The following is an 11,453-nucleotide window of genomic DNA, read 5'->3' as shown; positions in this document are numbered from 1 at the left end:
ATGTTTATTCCAGAAAGTTTTTGCACTGCCTTTATTGACAATTTTTAAATGTGTTTACTCAAATGTTGTACATGACTTACCTATCTTTATTGAAGAGGTTTATTTTTAGAGTTAAAATTTTACTGTTGTATTACGTTCCAAAACGCACAATCAAATTTTATTGACTTTTAGGTGGCATGACTCAGTTGTTGTCTTCACATTCTCACAGAACTGTCATAATAGCTTCACGTATAGCCTGCTGACCACGGCTCGTTGCACCTCTGCAAGAAATCTTTTCTGGAGGAGGGAGATCCAGGAAGTGTTCTTTGTTAATCTCACAAATGTTATGCAAGACACAGCAGGCAAACAGCAATCTCTAACGCAAGGTATTAATATCCATTTGTTTCAACAGGCACCTCCAATGACCGTTGAGATATCCAAACATATTCCCCACAACCATTTGGGCAGAGCTCAACCTCTAGTTGAATGTACGCTTACGGTGCTCGATGATGTGATGTTGCGTGAACCCCTTCATCAGCCATTTTTTTTATTGGGTAGGCTGGGTCCCTGACTAAATGTGCAGGTATTTCCATGTCATCAACATTTCTGGAGACTTGTGATCAAATCATTGAGAGTGTGTTGGCTATTCATGGCAGAAGGCAACAAAGGCAGTGCAAATTCATCAATATCATGTCTCATGGTACAAAGCAAGGGTTCACCGGACCACAAGGTGACCGAACATTATGATTGTTAAAACATATGAATATACATATACATATGATACATTATACAATACATAATTACCCAGGAATATATGTATCCGCATAACTGCATTTTTTCACACAGACAAAAATACTCCAGTCGGCAGCCCAATGAAACGTGTCATGAGGTTATTTTTCACTGCAAGAGTCACCTGTCTCACCACCATGAATACAGTGGAGATACTCACACTGATAGAACAATACTCTCCTGGAGTGGCATACCACTACAATGCTATGGCAAATCTGATTTGAGGTTTCACAGGCCTTTGGCATTTGGTGAACTTACTCCTCAGCTGTGGATCTAGTATCCAGGCAATGAAATCAAATGTAGTACAAGATATTTGTCGATTCTCGCGCCACTGGTCAATGTCGTATTTTTCCAACCAAGACTTAATTCCAGAATATGGGTTCCTGAGGTCTCTCCCTCTTCCACATCCTTCTGCTATTATGTACCTTCTCAAAATACTTCATTATAACCAAGCATTTTTTTTACGGCAGCCTCTCAGTCAGCCACCCTCTCCTCCTCAAACACATCAGAGGTTATATGCAATATATCATTAAAATTCTGTCACCTGAAAGCAGGAGTACGCAGTCGTTTAGGCCCCATTATTGTTTGCACCAACTTGCAGATAAGGAGGCTAATAAGACCTAACTGACTGGTGATAGATTCGCACATCTTCAGGATGTCTGATGTCCACAATTGTACAGAAGGGGATGATGTTACTTCTGCCTTTTGCGCATTACATAATTCGGACACTCCTGGTTGAAGGTAGAACAGACCTTTCCCCTGGGGTGGCTGGTGGTGAGTATGAAAGCGTGCAGTGTCCCAGTTAAGACTGGCCAAGTGTGAACAGCAAAAACGCCATTCCTATCCCAGGACACTGAGCAACAATTTACTGGGATGCAAGTGTAAAAAGGGCAAGTGAAACTGAGGGTTTTGATCAGTGAGCATAGAGTGCTGATTCGGATGATGAATGTATTTGTTCTTGAATATGTGTCAAAGTGGATGTATTGACCTGATTTTAATTCTGTGTTTTATGCCTTCCTCTGTACTTGTCCTGTAGTGTCATGTGTTTATTATATCTTTATTGTTTCTGTTTGGGAACATATTTTTTTTTTTTTTTATTTTTTTTTATTTTTCACACCATAAATCACATTAGCCATGATATACACTATTTCTTTTCACACATATACAGTTACTTTTTCTCCCCCCCCCCTTTCCTCCCAAACCACCCCCCCACCCCCCCCTCATCCATTTTAGGTATACAATCTAGGTTGCATTAAGCCAGTCAGACAAAATTACACCAGAAATTCTACTGAGTCCATTCTTTTCTTTCCTTCTCCTCCCATCAACTTAGGTAATGTTTGTCCCCGGTAGGTTTTCGCTATTGTATTTAATGTAAGGCTCCTATACTTGTTCGAATATTTCAATATTATTTCTTAACCAATATGTTATTTTTTCTAATGGAATACATTTATTCATTTAAATTTGGTAGTTTCTTCCTTTTAATTTGGTTATGTATTCCATTAATATTTAAAGACATATAGTTCAGCGTAGCCCTTTTATATTTTGTTTATCTTCTCTTTCCGTTTTTCCATCATTACCTTTCCTCCTTTTCCATTTCTGTTTTCTTATTTTCAACTCTTTATAAGACAACATTCCTACAACATCTAACATTTTCCTTATTCTCCTATTTCTATCTTATTTATCCCCAATCTCCCCTTCACCTCCTGAGTTGTCCTTTATCCCTTGTCGGACAACCACATCTCCCCTCTCCATTTGGATTTGCGAATCCACTCGCAAGCGTCAACTGATTTTGCAGTGACCGCTATTTCCCCCCACCCCGCCTCCCCCAGAAAAGATTTCACTTTTCATATGTCACAAAGGTCCCTCTTTTAATTCCCTCCTTATTCTCTCTATTCCATTACCTTCCCTTATTAATTCTTGTCTATACTATCTATATTTTCCTCTAAGTACAGATACATTCATGTATGCTCATTGTCTCTATTCACTCTTATACCTCTTTACCTGCATACATATCAATCATGATCATTTTTACTCTCATTACCCGTCTTCATCCCTCAGTCTATTTTTGTCTTTACCCACATACATATCAGTCGTGATCATTTTAACTCTCATTACCCGTCTTCCTCCCTCAGTCTATTTTTGTAATTGTTCTGCAAATTTTCGTGCTTCTTCTGGATAAGAGAATAGTCTGTTTTGTTGTCCTGGAATAAATATTTTCAATACCGCTGGATGCTTTAGTATAAATTTATACCCTTTCTTCCATAAAATCGCCTTTGCTGTATTGAACTCTTTTCTCTTCTTTAGGAGTTCAAAACTTATATCTGGATAAATGAAGATTTTTTGCCCTTTATACTCCAGTGGTTTGTTGCCCTCTCTTACTTTTTCCATTGTCTTCTCCAGTACCTTTTCTCTTGTAGTATATCTTAGGAATTTTACTACAATAGATCTTGGTTTTTGTTGTGGTTGTGGTTTAGAGGCCAATACTCTATGTGCCCTTTCTATTTCCATTTCATGCTGTAGTTCTGGACATCCTAGGGTCTTAGGGATCCACTCTTTTATAAACTCCCTCATATTCTTGCCTTCTTCATCTTCCTTAAGGCCCACTATCTTTATGTTATTTCTTCTGTTATGGTTTTCCATTGTATCTATTTTTTGAGCTAGTAGTTCTTGTGTCTCTTTAGTTTTTTTATTAGATTTCTCCAATTTCTTTTTTAAGTCTTCTACCTCCATTTCTGCTGCTACTGCCCGCTCTTCCATCTTGTCCATTTTTTTTCCCATTTCTGTTAAGGTCATCTCCATTTTAATTATTTTCTCCTCTGTGTTGTTTATTCTTTTTCTTAAATCCTTAAATTCCTGTGTTTGCCATTCTTTAAATGACTCCATGTATCCTTTAATAAGAGCAAGTATATCCTTTACCTTGCCTATCTTTTCTTCTTCTATTTCACCATACTCTTCCTCTTCTTCTTCCTCTGGGTTGACCATCTGTTGTTTCTTTGTTGCCCTTTCCTCCTCTTCTATCTTGTTTCTATTGTCTTCTGTGGTCTCTTCTTGCTGCAGGTGTTCTGCAGCTGTCGTTGCCGGCTGTGGAGATCGACTCCCCAGCTGGTCCCCCCTCCCGTCGGTGTGTTTTTTTTCATTCGCATCGCGCATGCGCGAAACTTCGCGCATGCGCGGTTGCGCACTTTTGCTCGGCTCTGCGAGCCATTTTTGTAGTCCATAATTTACCGACCTGAGGGAGCGGGTTTCTCTCTCCGCAGCGGGCCTCTTCGGACAGGTAAGGCCTTCACCTTTTTCCTCCTTTGTCTTCTCTTCCTCTCTTCTTACCGTTGCTTTCGACTTTTCTTTTTTTGTCGCCATCTTCTTTCCACCTTTATACTCACTTTTCTGTAACTTTTATTTCTGTGCCTTTGTGTTTTCTCTTGTTTTTCCCGACTTTTCTGGAGAGGGCTGGAGTTCACCGTCCGGCCACTACTCCATCGCGTGACTCCTCTGTTTGGGAACATATTTGTTGCTGTTTCTATGCATATGGGTACATGTGTAAATGGGTGTATGTTCACATTTGTGTGCATAAGAGATGGGTGTCAATGTCAAAGTAAACATTTAATACCCATTCAATATTGCTCCTGAGAATATGAGAATATTCAAAATTGCTGGATAAATTCAGCAGGTCCCAGAGGGTCCAGAGGAAGCAAAGATATATAAACAAAAGCCCCTTTTCCATTGGCACTCTGTCCCAGGAATTAACTGGGAATTTACTGGGACAGGGTCCAGTGGAAAATGAAAGTTGTCCAAATGCCGGCATCAAATTACATCATTTCACGTCGGGGATTAACCACCCCTACCCCTACTCATATCCTCAGCGTTTGCAGACGCCAGCATGCTGATAAAACCAATGGAAAAGGGACAGAAGAAAGTCACCCTTTTCCAGCTGAAGGTAGAACACTGATCCCCGGGGATCAGTGTGTTCAGTGGAAAAGTAATTTGTGACCCAGTTAAGGGTGGCCCAGTGGGAATGGCACAAAGGGCTTCTTATCCCGGGGTGCTGCACAGCCAATTAACTGGGATGCCAGTGGAAAAGGGGCTAATGTTTCAGGCCTGGACCTTTCATCAAGGTATGAGCAAAAAGCAGACAGACACCTATATAAAAAGGAAGAGGGAGGAGGACAGCCAAGAGGCCATAGGTTATGGGTTCCAAAGGAGTCAATATTGACCCCTGGGGGTTGATGGGACTATCCAAGGAGTCATAAAATGCCAGGACGGTTAAGGGGTGGGGAGTCGATAAATACCGGGAGTTAATTGAACTTTTGGGGTCACAAGAATTGTTGAGGCCAAGCTCCCTGCTCCTGCTAGGAGCCCGAGGTACCCACACTTGCCCGGGTGCCCGAGGTGACTTCTTCAATGTGGATAGAACCGCATGCGATATTGAGAATGCTGAAGACCTGGTCCCATATCCGTTTGGCATCTTCCCAGCCAGAAGCAAGGATTTGTTTTTTTTTACTGTTTTTGTAATCAAACTGGCATCTACGGAGCATCAGAGCCCCACAAGGACAAGTCAGGTGTTGAATTCTTTTTGCACCTGTGACATCATGTTTGAGCTAAAAAAAATGTTAAGTTTTTGGATCTTTTCGGTTTTCAGAACTTCCGATATGGGGTACGCGACCTGTACAACCCACCACTGTGGTATCATCAGAAAATTTGTTGATGGTTATTGTCATACCGAGCCACACAGTCAAAGGTGTAGTCTTGGCAGAGCAGGGAGCCGAGTGCTCCGGTGCTGATGGAGATGGTGGAAGAGATGTGCTTGCCAATCCGCACTGATTGTGGTCTGGAGGTGAGTAAATCTGGGATCCAATTGCACAGTGGGGTATTGAGGCCGAGGTCTTGGAGTTTGCTGATTAGATTTGAGGGGGTGATGGTGTTGTATGCCAAACTATGGTCAATAAAGATCATCCTGAATTTTTTGTCTTTGCTGTCCAGGTCTTCTGGGTTTTGTGTCGAAACAGTGATATGGCATCTGCTGAAGACCTGTTGCTGCACTAGGCAAATTGGAATGGATTCATGTCATTGCTCAGACAGAAGCTGATATGCTTCAACACCAGCCTCTCAAAACATTTCATCACTATGGATGTGAGTGCCACTGGTCAGTAGTCATTTTGAAAGGTTACCACACTCTTCTTGGACACCGGTATGATTGAGGCCTGTTTGAAACAGGTGGGTACCACACCCTGACAGAGTGAGATGTTGACGATATCCATGAATACTTTTGGAAATTAGTCAGCACAGGTTTTCATACACAGCTGGGTACTCCGTCCAGACTGGATGCTTTCCTTGGATTCACTTTCCTGAAGGCAGCCCATACATCTTCCTTGGATACTGACAGCAGAGGATCATCAGGGTAAATGGGGGTATGCAGCATTCTTCCTTATTCTGGTGATAAAATAGGCTGTAGAAGGCATGAGCTCAACTGAGAGTGAAGCTGTCTCCTTTTTCACCAGATTTGGTTTTGTAGCAGGTTATGTCATCTTGTCCCTACCACAGCTGTCAGGTATTCTTCATTGTTTCCATTCACATCCGGAATCCCAACTTCATCCAGGAGGGTAACATGCCATTTTGGCCCATGAGTCCATGCTGCCCATTTTACACCCAATTGACCTATAACCCCTGGTATATTTCAAATGGTTAGAGGCAATCTGAGCCCCTGGGGAAACCCACGCAGACAGTGCAGGATTTGAACCCCAGTCCCAATTGCTGGTGCTGTAAAGGCATTGTGCTAACTGCCAACTTTCGTAGGTCTTACCTGCTTCTTGTGTAGTGTTCTAGATCTACGGACTTAAATGCCTCTGATCTGGCTCTCAACAGGTTCCGGATTTCATTGCTAATCCAGGGCTTCTGGTTGGGGAAAACCCTGAATGATTTGGTGAGGGCACACACATCTCAGACATTTTGATAAGTTCAAAACGGCCCTGATATAATCATTCAGATGCTCAGATGAATTATTGAACACAGCCTACTCCACTGACTTGAGGTAGTCCTGTAATTGTTCTTCAGCCTCCCACAACCACCTTCTGGCTGTTCTGACCTCTGGAGTCTCGCCTTTAATGCTCTGTCTGTATACAGCAAAAGGAGTACACGAGGTGATCCAACTTGCCAAAATATGGTCTTTGGAAAGAAGAATAGGCTTTCCTTATCTTTGTGTAACAGGCAATGCACTGGGGCGACGCTGTCAATGTCAAGTGGAAGCAAAATATATGCAATATTTCTTTGGTAGTATTTGATCTGTAACACTGTACTTATAAACTGTAACATTGTAATCCAATCTCCTGAGTGTGCTGAGAGACATTATTACCACAGCTCAGGGTGCAATTAAAAAGAGAGGGGAAAAAAGCAAACAGTCCATTACAAAAGCTGCACTCAGAATGTACATAACAAAAAATGCAGTCATTGTTGAGCTCGAGTGTCCAATGATGATGTTTCCATAGGAACAGCTGTCATATGTATGCTTGAAAGTTCTGAGCATAAGTTGCAACAGCTTCTTGCTGGTTAAGCAGAATGATGTGATGACAGGAAGGGTGTGAAGACTAGTGTGTGGAATTGCAGCTGTCTGTTCTGCTGAAATGGATTTTGTCCTACAGGGTGATCTTCAGATTTCAGATTTATTGTCAGAGTACATACATGACATCACATACAACCCCGAGATTCCTTTTTCCCTTTTCCTGCAGGAGCAGCAGAATTACTACAATTGGTAGTTGTAAGGTAAAACATCATGAGATGGGAATGTGTAGGGAGTTACCCTGTACAGGGCAGTAACAAGAAGGGGAGGTGTCCTTGTACTCCTGTTAGGTAAAACATCATGAGATGGGAATGTGCAGGGCTGTAACAAGATGTGAATGCATCCTTGTACTTACAAGATAAGAGAGACATTGATGGATTGAGAGGCAGGAAGCTAGCAGGGAAAGGATAGCAACAGTTTTAGTCATTGGACAAGTAATGATATGATGATGTTCTAAGCACATATCCAAGGGTATAAAAAATCACCATTTTGCTGATAACGGCAGAATGCATTCTCCGACTAACTTTGTTAGTCGCAAGTGTTACAATCCGGTAATAAAGAACAAAGAACCCTGATTTCGACTCAGCCTGGTGTTTGTCTCACTCATTCATGAACAAAGCAGACCTAACATAGTGCAAAAAGTAAACTGGTCACAGCATGAACATGTAAACAAATAAAAGCTGAAACAGATAATGAATGTAAACAAACTGACTGTGCCATACAGGGAGAACAAAGAAAATCAATAAAGTGCACAAGTAAGAGTCCTTAAATTAGTCTCTGATTAAATTTGTCGTTGAGGAGTCTGATGGTGGAGGGGTAGCAGCTGTTCCTGAACATGGTGGTGTGAGTCTTGTGGCATCTATGCCTCTTTCCTGATGGCAGCAGTGTGTACAGAGCATGTGCTGGGTGGTGTGGATCTTTGATGATTACTGCTGCACTTCAATGGCAGCATTCCCTGTAGATGTACCTAATAGTGGGGAGGGTTTGTCTATGATGACCTGGGCTGTGTCCACTACCTTTTGGAGGGCTTTACACTCAGGGGTATTGGTGTTCCCACACCAGACTGTGATACAGCCGGTCAGCACACTTTCCAGGGTTTCTGTTGTCCATAATAGCGACCTGGCGTGGAGTGATGTCCAGGGCTTGGACCACAAGGCAGAGAGAGAGAGAGAATGTCCTATGCTTTGATGTTATATACCAGTGGTTTCCAACCTTTTTCTTTCCACTCACATACTACAAACTAATCCCTATCCCATAGGTGCTCTGTGATTGCTTAAGGAGGTATGTGGGTAGGAAGGGAAGGTTGAGAATCACTGCTCTAGACCCAATTGTTACTGAATTTATTTGCTTGAGAAAAATTATCCTTGGCCCATTTCCTTTGGAATTATGAGTCAATTGGGTATGATTAAAACAGTGGTTTTCAAACTTTTTCTTCCCACCCACCTTAAGTAATCCCTTACTAATCACAGAGCACCTATGGCATAGGGATTGCTTAAAGTGGTATGTGAGTGGAAAGAAAAAGGTTGAGAACCACTTTTATATACAGTTCTGATTTGGGTGCCTAGCCAATAATGACGCTAGCTACACAGTCATAGGTGTAAAGTGAGTAGGGAAGGGGACTAAGAACACAGCCCTGTGGTGTTCTGGTACTGATGGAAATTGTGGAGAAATTCTTACCAATCTTCACTGATTGTGATCTGGATGTGAGGAAATCCATGATCCAATTACACAGTAGGGTGTTAACTACCAGGTCTTGGAATTCACTGATCAGTTTTGAGGGGATGATGGTATTAAATGCCGAACTGTAGTCAATAAAGAGCATACTGATGTTCACCAATATCTTTGCTCTTATATCCATTCTTCACTTAGAAGATGAACGCTGATAGCCGAAGACTAATGACAAAATAAGACATCCTATGGGATATAAAAATGAAGAACTACCCAATCTCATTTGCTTTCCTGGCTTTTCATCATCTTTGTATCTTTCCTGCTGTGTCGCGGCTTATTGCAGGTCCTCGATACAAGCAGGTGCACCTCAATTACCGTAATTTTTGGACCATTTTACCTCAGCATTTGGTGAGGTAACCGCCAGGATAGCACGCTCCATGCAAGCCTAGTTTATGACCAGTTTATCTTAATGCTATTTACTTTGTTGCTTCACATCATCCTGAAACGTATTACCAATGATATTGTGAGCAATATAAAGTGGGCTTCCCCACTTCACACTTTCACACATGGTAAAGTTCTCCCCAACGGAATCTACAACTGTCGCTCAGTTGCTAATGTCCAGTGATGCTCAGCTTTGAGCAATGAGCAATGAGCAGGCTTATAGCAGGACAAGGCACTTACCATCTGGCCCATTATTGGTTCATGAACAAGTCACATCTGTCAGATCCCCAAATCAGCATTGTTGCTTCTTGAATATAAGCAGAATGTCTACTTCATTGTGATCATCATATTTCCATATATTCTTAATTGAGACTGTCTCTCAGAACCACCAGTGTTTTCTCTCCCAACTCTTACCCTCTCATGCTGGATGAAGAGCTCAAATGTCTCCAGTCTTTCCTTTTAATTGCCACAATTAATTGTGTTTATTGTGTGTATTGTGTTTATTTTCTGCATTACAGTTGAATGACTCCATTGTATCTAAGTGACCAAAAAGCTTCTTAATGCCTCTGCTGCAATATGCCCAGGGCTATGGATGGTGTTGTCATGGCAACTGGCTTGGTCCCTGAAGTTCAACATTGCATTGTGTTTGTTAACTTTTTCTCTGCATTGGTCAGATATTTAAGTGTAAACTCTGCAAATGTTTCTGAATCTTTCTTCAGCGCTGTCCTTAGTTATTTTACTCCTATTCATGGACGTCGGTGGTGCTAAATTTTTTTCCACATGCTTGGTCTCCATTAAAGTTTATCTCCACTGATCTCTGTCCTGCATGTAAATTTTATTCCACTTACTCCGAAATATCTCAGCTGCATCCTTTAAGTCCATTGAGTCTTCAAAATACCTGACCAGTTTGCCCAAAGTGCAGGTCATCATGACATTGAGAAGCAGGTGTTCTCAGCTCTGAGCACCAGGGATTCCCATTCTGTCCTGATCTTCCCTCCTCACAGAACTTCTTGAGCAATCAGAAGCATTTTCAGGTGCCCCTAAAAGCAGCATACCTTCCAGAATTGGAGATATTTCACCAGATTCTCGAAGTCAGCAGATCCAAGACATGGAACTCTTCAATAGTAACAGTGTGGCAGTGCGTTTGCTTCTAGTGCGAGCAGCTCTGATGGGAATAATCAAATATTCCTGTTTGGAACTTCTAAAAATCAAACAAAAAAACAAGAAATACAGAATCAAACTTATCTGACAATATAAAGTGTCCTAAGATCACTGGAAGTCCTTGGAATCCTGCAGAATCAGCAGTCTCCATCTTTAAACAGCTCACGCAAGAACAACAACAACAAACTACCACCAACACATCACTTGTGAGACCTTGGGGACCAACACACTCGACCACTGCTACACCACCATGAAGAACGCCTACCAAGCCACACGACTACCACAATTCAGCAAGGCTGATTACCTGGCTCTACTCCTGGCGTACGAGCAGAGACCGAAGACCAGAGTACCAGTAGTGAAGACAGTGAAAGTATAGTTGAGGGAGGTGGAAGAGTGTCTGAAGGGCTGCTTTGAATCAGTGGACTGGAACATATTCAAGAACTCATCCATAGACTTGAATGAATATGCAGCAGGTGTCCCCAACTTCATCAGGACCCGTATGGATGAGTGTGTGCCTTCATGCAAATACCGGGTGTTCCCCTGGATGATTCAGAGAATTCGTAACCTGCTGAGGGTGAGAACAAGGGCGTTTAAGGCTGTGGATCTGAATCTTTACAAGTACAGGTATAACCTGTGGAAGGCCATCTCTGAAGCAAAGTGGCAATTCTGGAGGAAGCTAGAGACAGAGACAGATATGACAGGAGTGCAGGCCATTTACAGCTTACAAAACGAGGGTGAACCTGACACCTGCTCTGACAGCCTATGCTCTGATATCCCCCTGCTGTCGTGTTACCCAGGGGAGTGGCATGAGGGAGTGGGTTAGGGGAGCGGGTGGTGTGTGGGGGAGCTGGCCCAGCATGAGGGG

The 11,453-nt window shown here is 42.3% G+C and overlaps 1 long non-coding RNA gene across 1 annotated transcript; it reads left to right on the top strand.

Annotated features, from left to right (window-relative positions):
• The first annotated feature begins 213 nt into the window (after positions 1-213).
• Positions 214-7,893, top strand: LOC138762701 (uncharacterized). Its single transcript, XR_011357065.1, has 3 exons — positions 214-365; positions 5,405-5,599; positions 5,746-7,893. It is a non-coding gene; the product is annotated as an uncharacterized lncRNA (long non-coding RNA).
• Positions 7,894-11,453: the final 3,560 nt, after the last annotated feature.

Source organism: Narcine bancroftii, chromosome 5 (assembly GCF_036971445.1).
Source record: "Narcine bancroftii isolate sNarBan1 chromosome 5, sNarBan1.hap1, whole genome shotgun sequence".
Lineage (NCBI taxonomy): Eukaryota > Metazoa > Chordata > Chondrichthyes > Torpediniformes > Narcinidae > Narcine > Narcine bancroftii.
This window is presented reverse-complemented; position numbering and strand designations above follow the sequence as displayed.